Here is a 10,140-nt window from a genome sequence, read left to right as displayed (position 1 = left end):
TCTTCGTCGTATTGCCCTCTGAACACATAAGCCTAATCTTGTTCATCATGTGGAATCGTGGTTCTTTATCCCCAACTCCGTTTCGACGTACCCCCTGCTCCTTGAAGGGAGCCAAAAGCTGGCTACTACGAACATGAAGTTCAAACCCCGTCTTATAAGCGTAAGTATAACAGAAAGCGGCAAACTATTCCCCTGAATCAAAATCCGCACCAACCGTAGGCTCAATAGCTGGTTGATTGTCTTCATTACCTTCCAGAACATGTGCTGCATGCCGTAACAATTCAGTGGCTGTGTCATTCTCGTCAATGACTTCGTTTTCTCCCTCCTCCTCGATATACAGAGCATTTAAATCAAAAGTATTCGACATTTTAAAATGATGAAGGTTGTTTTGAGAAGATGAAGTTGATGGAGTTGATGATAACTTTGACTGTGGAAGTTGAAAGGTTAATCTCAATTTACTTTTAATTATTTTTAATTTTTACTCGTGTTTTATTTTTAATTATTTTTAATTTTAAAAATAAAACCTATTATTTACGGTGGAAGTTGGAAGGTTAATCTCAATTTACTTTTAGTTATTTTTAATTTTTACTCATATTTTATTTTTAATTATTTTTAATTTTAAAAATAAAACCTAGTACTATTTACGGTGGAAGTTGGAAGGTTTTCTCCCTAATTTACTTTTAATTAATTTTAATTTAAAGCAACTTTGTTGAAAACTTCCTGCCTAATTCTCCCGCCAACCTAATGCTACGATTATCCACACTCCCTATAAAACCCTACGATTTAGTCATACTGTACTTTTTTTTTTTCAACTACAAAATCTTTCAAATATGAAAATTATGGGTGTCTTGCCGTCACCATATTGCGACCCCTCATTTGTAACAACCCTAGAAAGCTATGACAAGTTGCTCAGTAGAGATCCGACGTTCTTAATTGGGGAGGAGTGCATGGAAAGGGTGATGATCAATCGTCAGAAATTTATTGATCTTGCAGGTGCTAGGTTGGGTTTTTTACCTGGTTGTGACACTTACCCAGTCGTTCCTAGGCCAAGAAGGCCTCTTACAAGGAAAATGACATCTAAATTGTCTACTGGGCGTATCCAACTTACTTGAAGCGAAAGAATCGTCGTACTTTCGACATTCAAGCTATTCTAGATTATTATGAGATTGATGATCGCGACGTAGAAGGTGAATGGAGGAACTATTGGGAGATGGAGAGGGATTATATCATTAGAACTGGCGTAATTCCAAGTCACCTGTGGTGCTTTCTTGTGTAAAATGTTTAATTCGATCAAATAATATTCAAGAATTGTTATGATTACTAGCATTTATTTTTATTTAATTTTAATTAAATTTATCTTACTTGAACAATTTAGATTAAATATATCTTTCATAAACAATTTCAGAATTTAAAAACTTTTCTATAAATTTGGTAATTATTTGGTTAAGATATAACGGGATAAAATTAAAAAAGTAACGTTATCATATAAGTAAAAAAAATCGATAATTTCTATTTACATAAATAAAAAAATCGATTAAAGAATTTTAAAGGACACAATTTCATATTATTAAATTAATTAAAGAAGTACTCATTGTATTGGAATATTGAAGGACAAAATGTCATTTCCTAAACATATTTATTTAAAAACAACTTCCAACTCCTTTAAAAAAATTTATTAATTTCAATTTATTAATTAAAATAAAATCCGTGGCAATTGAAAGGACACATGTTGTTTCATTATCTCATCTATAAATACACATTCACTAAATGCAAACCCTAGTTTCTCAACTAACCATTTCCCATTCATTTCTATTTTCCTTCTCCATCTCTTAAAACCCTAAGCTCTAAACAACCCTAAATCTTTAAACTCCAAACTTCTTTCATAAAATGGATAAGAACATTCGCTTAACAATGATACACATCGAGAGGAACAAATACTATATCCGCTGCTTAGACGATTTAGAGACGAAGATCAACGACTACCTTGATAAGATTCGGGAGATGGGTATTAGTCATGACGTCTTGTCGGAGGCGGAGCAGTTGAAATTGCATGCAGATTATGCATCTGCTATACAAGACCTTCAAAAAATAAAGGAGAATAAGATCATTCTCATGGAAGAGAATGACTCCCTTGAAAATGTTATTGTTAATTTTTTTCAAATTAATTTAGTATGTATGTATGGATGTTGTACCCAAATCCACAATTTTTTCTATTTGGGTATTCATCTCGGTTTGTAAGTTTTAATTTGTATAATATTTAAATTTTATAAAATGTGGACTTCTAGTATTTTCCATTTATGTACTTTTATTCAATTCCATCTCTTTTACTTGTATACTTGAACCTTTAAAATTGATTTGACAAAACATAACACAAAAAGAATAATGAAATGAACAATTTAAATTGATTTGACATAATACAAACCATAAAGAGTAATAAAAATGAACAATTCAAATTTGATTTGACTAAACACAACTTGAAATGACTATTGTTGTTGCGTGTGTAAGAAAATCCGGCGGCATGCATAAAATCACAAGTCTGAAAATGATTTGACTTCCAAATCACATCAAATCACAACTTTTAATAAAAAAAAATTGATTTTAAAACCCTAAATGCTTCATTTTCCCATTATAAAAGGCAAAAGACATTCATCTAAAAATTATCCTTCAAAAGACAATCCCTAATCGATTATTTTCCATACTCCTCCATTCTCAATCAAGGTATTTATTCTTTTATCTTCAATTATTGTTTGAGTTTTTTGTTTTTGTCACAATCGATTTTATTGAGTAAATCCCAAACCCAAATCGTTTTTTTTAACTATCTATTTAACTGATTGTGCGGTTGTTGCTTCTTAATTTAATTAATTTGTTTCAGATGGATAGACAGTTTATTGCTTTCTTAGTTGAATACACAATGGATCGCAGAAACGTTCTCGCTCGGCTGCGAGAGATTGACACTCAGTTGGAAACCCTAATCACCAGAGCGTCTCATGTACTAGACTTTGCGATAACAAGAGGGATGCAGGACGTGCAAGCAAATATGGATAATATGATAAGCTATGTAAGGGCAAATCACGAACCAGCGCAAATAGAAATTAGGAAAATTGAAAGGGAGATTGTTCAACTTGAATCTCTTGGATTTTAATTAATTTTAGTTAATATTTCGTATTTTGTAAGGATTATTATAAGTATGGTTTGTATTATATTTTATAAATCTATGAAGATCCTTTTTCATTACCAAAATAATCCACATGCATGTCTCTTCAGTTGCAATATTAACATTCAAATTTATACTAAAAAAAAATAAGTAGAGGATAAAACCACAAAATATAACAACCAAAATGGATTATTATTAAGATAAACTTAAAAAAAAATTGAGTACAATATTAAGTCTAATCCTTATTAACTAAGGACGATAAAGTCTTAATATCATCTTCAAATTCTTCCCTAAGTTTGTAACATTTTTCATAAGTACCCAACACGGACCGCTTCCTTCTCCATTTCTTTTATGCCTTTTACATAACAATCGTTGCGAATTTCAATCGCCCCGACCACCATCTTCATCACTTTCAACTCCTGTTCACGGAGCATTGAAACTTGTTCTTCTAAAAAACTCAAAGATTGAATCAAAATATCGTCAAGGCCTCCCATTTGAAATTTCTGAGTTTTTAGAGAGAAGATAAAGAGAGATAAAGTGAATGAGTAAGAAAAGGTTAGGTAGAAATGGATACTTCTTTTAACTCACCCGTATTTATAATAAGGATGGTAACCTTTGGTGAACCATAACATGAATAAATTAAATTAAATTAAATTAAGTGGTTCATGAATAAATTCAATTAAACTATTAAATTAAATAATACGCCTCAGAATACTAAAAGACAGAATTTTCTAAGATTACAATATTAAGAAAATAACAATATTAAGGAAAATTAAAGATTACAATATTAAGGAAAACTAAATTAATAAAAACTAAAACTAAATTAAAGGTTACAATATTAAGAAAAAAAATAAAACTAATTTCTAAGATAAAGAAGGCAAAATAGCCTCTAAGGCCCCGATCTCCCTCTCCAAGTCCTTCCTGAAATCGTATGTCCTTTGATAGTCACTTAGGAAGGATTGTATGAGGGCCTCGAGTGATTTGTCGAAATCTTTGACACCTCTTTCATGCCAACGGTTGCGGCGTTCCATAAGGGACTTCATCCTCGAAACATGCTCCAACTCCGTCACACGGAGCTCATCCACCAAAGCTTGTTTACCTCTGATTGATCTCTTAACAACATCAACGGCCGCGTTTTCCATCTTGACGTATACAAAAATAAGGATTAAATTAAAATTAAGAATATTAAAGATATTATTGAGAGAAGAGAGAGAGAGAGAGAGAGAGAGAGAGAGAGAGAGAGAGAGAGAGAGAGAGAAAAGTTGAATAAATAGAGAAGAGATGAAAACAAGCATTATTGAGAGAAGTTAGAGAGAGAGACTGTGATTATGTTTTAGTTGATATGATAACAAAAAACAATGCTTATAAATGTTGTAATATTTATTCATCCGTGGCTTTATTTGTGATTGGTCACTTATAGGATGAACGGCCACGATTTAATGTGGAATATCATCTAATATTTTATTGACAACTGAACGGCCACGATTAACTATTAAGTACCATCACTTTTTATGTTGTTTTAACCCTAAATTGTCCTTTTCCCGCCAAAAATTTCGTACAATCCTATTGATCATACGTTGCAACGATTAGTCGATAGCAACGTACGATCTCATCTTAAGTCTTGGAAACTTGTTAAAATTAGTCCTACACTGTTGATCGGAATAATTAACTAATTATAGCAACATATGATTGATAACAACTTAACTTAGGTCTTAAATTTATGTCTTACCGAGACATAGGTATCTACACCCGTATTCATCGTACATTGCTATGATTAGTCAATAGCAACGTACGATCTATAACATCTTAAACATAGATATCTAAACCCGTATTGATCGTACATTGATATGATTAGTCAATAGCAATGTATGATCTATAACATCTTAAACCATAAGACATAGCTATCTAAACTCGTATTGATTGTATATTGCTATGATTAGTCAATAGCAACGTTCGATCGATAACATCTTAAACCATAGGACATAGGTATCTAAACTCGTATTGATTGTATATTGCTATGATTAGTCAATAGCAACGTTCGATCGATAACATCTTAAACCATAAAACATAGGTATCTAAACTCGTATTGATCGTATATTGCTATGATTACTCAATAGCAATGCACGATCGATAACATCTTAAACCATAAGACATAGGTATCTTAATCAAGTCTTGCGTTCCGATCATATATAAACTCATATTGATCAAACGTTGCTAAAATTAACTAATTATAACAACATACGATTGATAAGATCTTAAACCATAACTAGAATAACATCTTAACCTTAGGTCTTAAATTTACGTGTTAACCTTACGTATTACACATACGATCGTACATATGGCTAAAAACCCTAAAACCACAAATAAACCCTATAAACCCAAAATTCCTAAAAAACCTAGAAACCCTAAACCCCAAATGAACCCTAAACCCCAAATAAACCCTACAAACCCTAAACCCCTAAAAAACCCTTAAAACCCTAAAATTATATTTTAACCAATCCATGATAGGCTAAAATTTGGATGAACATCAACGCGACGAGCTATTTAGAACATTTGTATTATATTTTCAAAAACATAATTTCTATTTTAATATTTTCACTTAATAAACAAAATAAATTAAGTAACAGTAAAACCATTCATTTCTTAACTGTTGTTTTATATTTCATAACAAAAAAAAAACTTATATTTTAATATTAATTTAATTGTTTTTTTTTTCATAACAAATAAAAACTTATATTTTAATATCAATTTAACTGTTGTTTTAATATTTTAATATTTTAAAACTTGTTTTTTATATTCATTTATAATATTAATATGTTACTTTATTAATGTAACTATATATGTATATTATGTTTTCAATAATAAAATTTATATTTTAATATTTTAACTTAATAAAACTAACATTTTACATTCTAATTTGACTAATATAATTTCTGTATGGATAAAAATATGTTTCGGCATTAATATGTTACTTTATTCTACGAATTACATAAAATATTTATTTTCATTTATTTAAAAACATGTAAATAAATTAAGATATATATTATTTACTATTACTTTTAATAATATAATTGGTCATTAATAATTTTTATCTACTTGCCTTTTCGAATTCTGTAAAATAAATTAAGATGCATAAGGAAGACAAACGTTAATAATTCAATTTTATGGAGAATAGTAAGAGTTACACTATTTTTTTTTAATTCCATTTTATCGAGTACGATAACAGTCACCCTTTTTGGTTTATATTTTTTTTTTAATTTATAAGAACAATTAAATTAAAAGAAAGGTAATATGAGAAGAAAATTACGTTCATTAATATTAAAAAGGACGATACAAAGGGAAAAAAAAACAACAAACAGAATTTAAAAACTAAACCTAATGACTACAACCAACACAAGAATCAAATCTAAGTTTCTTAGAATTGAGCCTTCTTGGACGAGTCCTCCCGAACCTCTTCTTGGACATCTTTGAAGGGAGGATGTCAGGGGTTTTTGTGCATGGCGATTTTCCCATAGCTTTACCGGAGTTCTTCGACTTAGGAGGGGTTGCTATAACCTCAATCACCTTCACTACTTCGTCCTCCTCTTCCTCCTCCACCCTAACAATGGAGGAATCAACTTTAGGGGTAGCTAACATCTCTATCCCATCGTCAATTTTCTTCCAATACATTTTGTCGAGTTCAAATTTACCCCAATTAAGCATATTAAAATCCTCCTCAAATAAATCGACAAGGAAAGTATTTCCATGGTAACCCGGACTAGCTCTTGTTAAAGCATTTTGGACATTTGTAGGACCAACTTGCTTGATTATTTCTCTCATGAACAACCTTGTGCAAACAATGTCTCTTGCATGGGCTTTCCTCTCTTCCGACATTTTTGTTATTTCACTTTAGGATAGTTAAATTAATTTAGTAGGGAAGATGTACTTTGGATGAATTAAAAATTGTAATTAGATGAGATATTACTCATATTTTATAAAAATATTTTGTCATGATTATATATTTGTATCACACATATAAAAAATGTCTTATTGATTTTCCAATATTTGTATATAAAACTTTTGAGCCTTGTTCATTAACATATCGAGAGAGAAAAAACGACAATTCAACAATTATATATAGGCTCGAGTGGAGCTCGGGTTTGGCTCGAGCTCGCCTTAAAGCTCGCAAGCTTGATAACGAGCACAATTTTTTCAAGCTCGGGTAAGCTCGAGATCGGCTCGAACTCGAGTTTTACTTTATGAGCACAAGCCGAGCAAGGCCAAGCTCGGGCTCGGCTCAGCTCGTTAGCACCCCTAGGTGTTACAATCTCCCCCACTTAAAGAACACAACGTCCTCGTTGTGCCTCCAACTTGACCGCAGCCAAGCCCAGAATCCTCCTCCGCTAGGTGTGTGACCCGAGTACTCCTGACTACAAGCTCACCACACAGTCGCAGGGTTGCTCTGATACCATTTATAACAACCCGACCCACCACGGTCGTAACACAACCTAATAAGATAGGATATGTACCTTTGGGCCCATTGCTTGTCCTCACTTAAGCCCAAAAGCACAAGGCCTTGTTACTAAGTGGTGGGTGGAATCCCTTATAAACATATCACAACCTCCTCAATTTCCCGATGTGCGACAACCTTACTCTCAATAACTGGGGTGTTACATGAATAATGTCAACTAAATGGTAAACTAGACTCAACGAAGACTCGGTCTGCACTCCTGCGTGTCACGCCCCAGTCCCATATCCATGGCATCCAGCTTACTCTTTTTTACCTGCTATATTAATCTGCTTCTCATTTGAACGGAAATCATCTATACAATGTAATAATACATTATATTAACACCCGCAGCTAAAAGTACAACAGATCGAGCATATACACGATATAGCAAGGGGGCACGGCCACGCCTAGCGTGTCACCGCGTCATCTCCTTCATCAAACCCAGACTGACACTGAACAACACCCATCACAATATAATCCCGACTGACACCGTAACAACACCATGTACCCTGACTTCTACCGTAACAACATCACATGCCCGGGCTTCCACTGTAACTTCTCCACAACACAATAACATAACATCAACACAAAACACTGTCTCAACTAATAATACAACATCAATACTAGCGTATAAAACCGTATCAGCATGTTATAAAACAACTACTCAACAACATTAACATGGATTGAGTAGGTAATTCCTACCTTTTCGCAATTCTTCCAAAATAGACAAATTAACAATCAACTAGAAGCGGTCCACAACGAATTCTCCACCTAAACATCATATAATATGTATACAATCACCAATTTGCAATTACAATTCTACGAGTAATTAAATGGAGAACTACCCAGAAACCTCCTAAATAAGGGTTTGTGACTCACGAATAGACCTGGTAAAATGGGTCAGATCCGAATGACCCGACTCGAAAAGGCTGATCCGAGACCCAAAAATGACCCGAACTTGCTTGACCCGAATATGACCCGAAATCCGAATTGACCCGACCCGACCCAGACCCGACCCGAACATTGTCTGACCCAATTCGAAAAGACCCGACTCATAACTGACCCGATCTCAAATGACTTGAAGTGACCCAAAATGACTCTAAACGACTAGTACTAACTCATATTAATACTATATATATTAAAATAAAGTTTTATTAATTTATTGGTTACAATAATCCCTAATAAATAGTTAAATTTGCAAAATAGTATTTCTTAATCAAAATAGTATTAACTTAAGTGCTTAGCCATTAACTCAAAAGCAACCCGACCCAAAATGACCTATACCCGAAAATGACCCGACCCGAAATGACCCGACAACAGATCACCCGAAACCCAAAAGTGACCCGACCCGACCCGAAATATGTGACAAACCCAAACTGACCCGACCCAAACTGACCCGACCCGAGTGACCCGTTTTGCCAGGTCTACTCACGATCAAACCGTGGTCACGCTTGGTCAACGGCAGGTTTAGGGTCACGGTCAATCTCAAACGTAAATAAATGATTACGAATATATAGATCTAAATTAACTTACAAGAATTAGATCCTAAATGAAGAACAATGCCCTACTTTACGCTCCCTCTTTTCTCTTTCTCTCAATTGTGCTTTTAGGGTTTATGTGAGTGTTTGTACAAGCAAAAGTGTTTAATGACTGATATATAGGGTTTATACAGGTTTAGGGTCGAGTTAGATCGGTTTAGAAATAATATAAAATAGTCAGTATCAATTTAAGAAAGACGGGTTTTAGAAAAGATGCTACAACAAAGGGCACTCGATCGAGTCTGGAGACAGTCGATCGAGTACACCACACATTCGACTCGATCGAGTGACCCACCTAAGTCTCAGAATTACACAAAAATGACGGGTATTACAATTACTTGATTTTTATCTGTAACACCCCTAGTTATTGAGAGTAAAGTTATCCCACATCGGGAAAACAAGGAGGTTATGATATGTTTATAAAGGATTTCACCCACCACTTAGTGACAAGGCCTTGTGCTTTTGGGCTTAAATGAGGACAAATAACGTCCCAAAGGTACACATCCCATCTTATTGGGGTTGTGTTACGATGGTGGTGGGTCGGGTTGTTATATTATCAATAGTATTTACTTAAATTATATTAGTTTTATGATAAATTACTTAAAATATTAGTTAGAAGATAAACTAACATAAGAAATGTTATTTTAAGCTAATAAAAAGAAAAAAATACTAGTTTGAATTGGAATTTTAAACTTAAAAATTGCGTTAAATTAAAATAATGCTCGGAAAAAGGTACTCGAACAAAGCTAGAGCTCGGGCCGTAAAATATCATATTCGCCGATCCCGAGCCTTGATTCAAGAGCTCTGGTTCGGGCTCGGACTCGACTTTTACAGTACGAGCTGAGCTCGATCATAGGGGAGCTCGAGCTCGGCTCGGCTCATTTATCCCCCAATGAAAAACTAATTAAAAATTGAAAAAGTAGCTGAAAATTATGAGTTAACAAGGAAGTGAATTATAA

The sequence above is a fragment of the Silene latifolia genome, chromosome X (genome assembly GCF_048544455.1).
Source record: "Silene latifolia isolate original U9 population chromosome X, ASM4854445v1, whole genome shotgun sequence".
Taxonomy (NCBI): Eukaryota; Viridiplantae; Streptophyta; class Magnoliopsida; order Caryophyllales; family Caryophyllaceae; genus Silene; species Silene latifolia.
The sequence above is the reverse complement of the archived record's forward strand: the minus strand, read 5'-3'. Positions refer to the sequence as shown.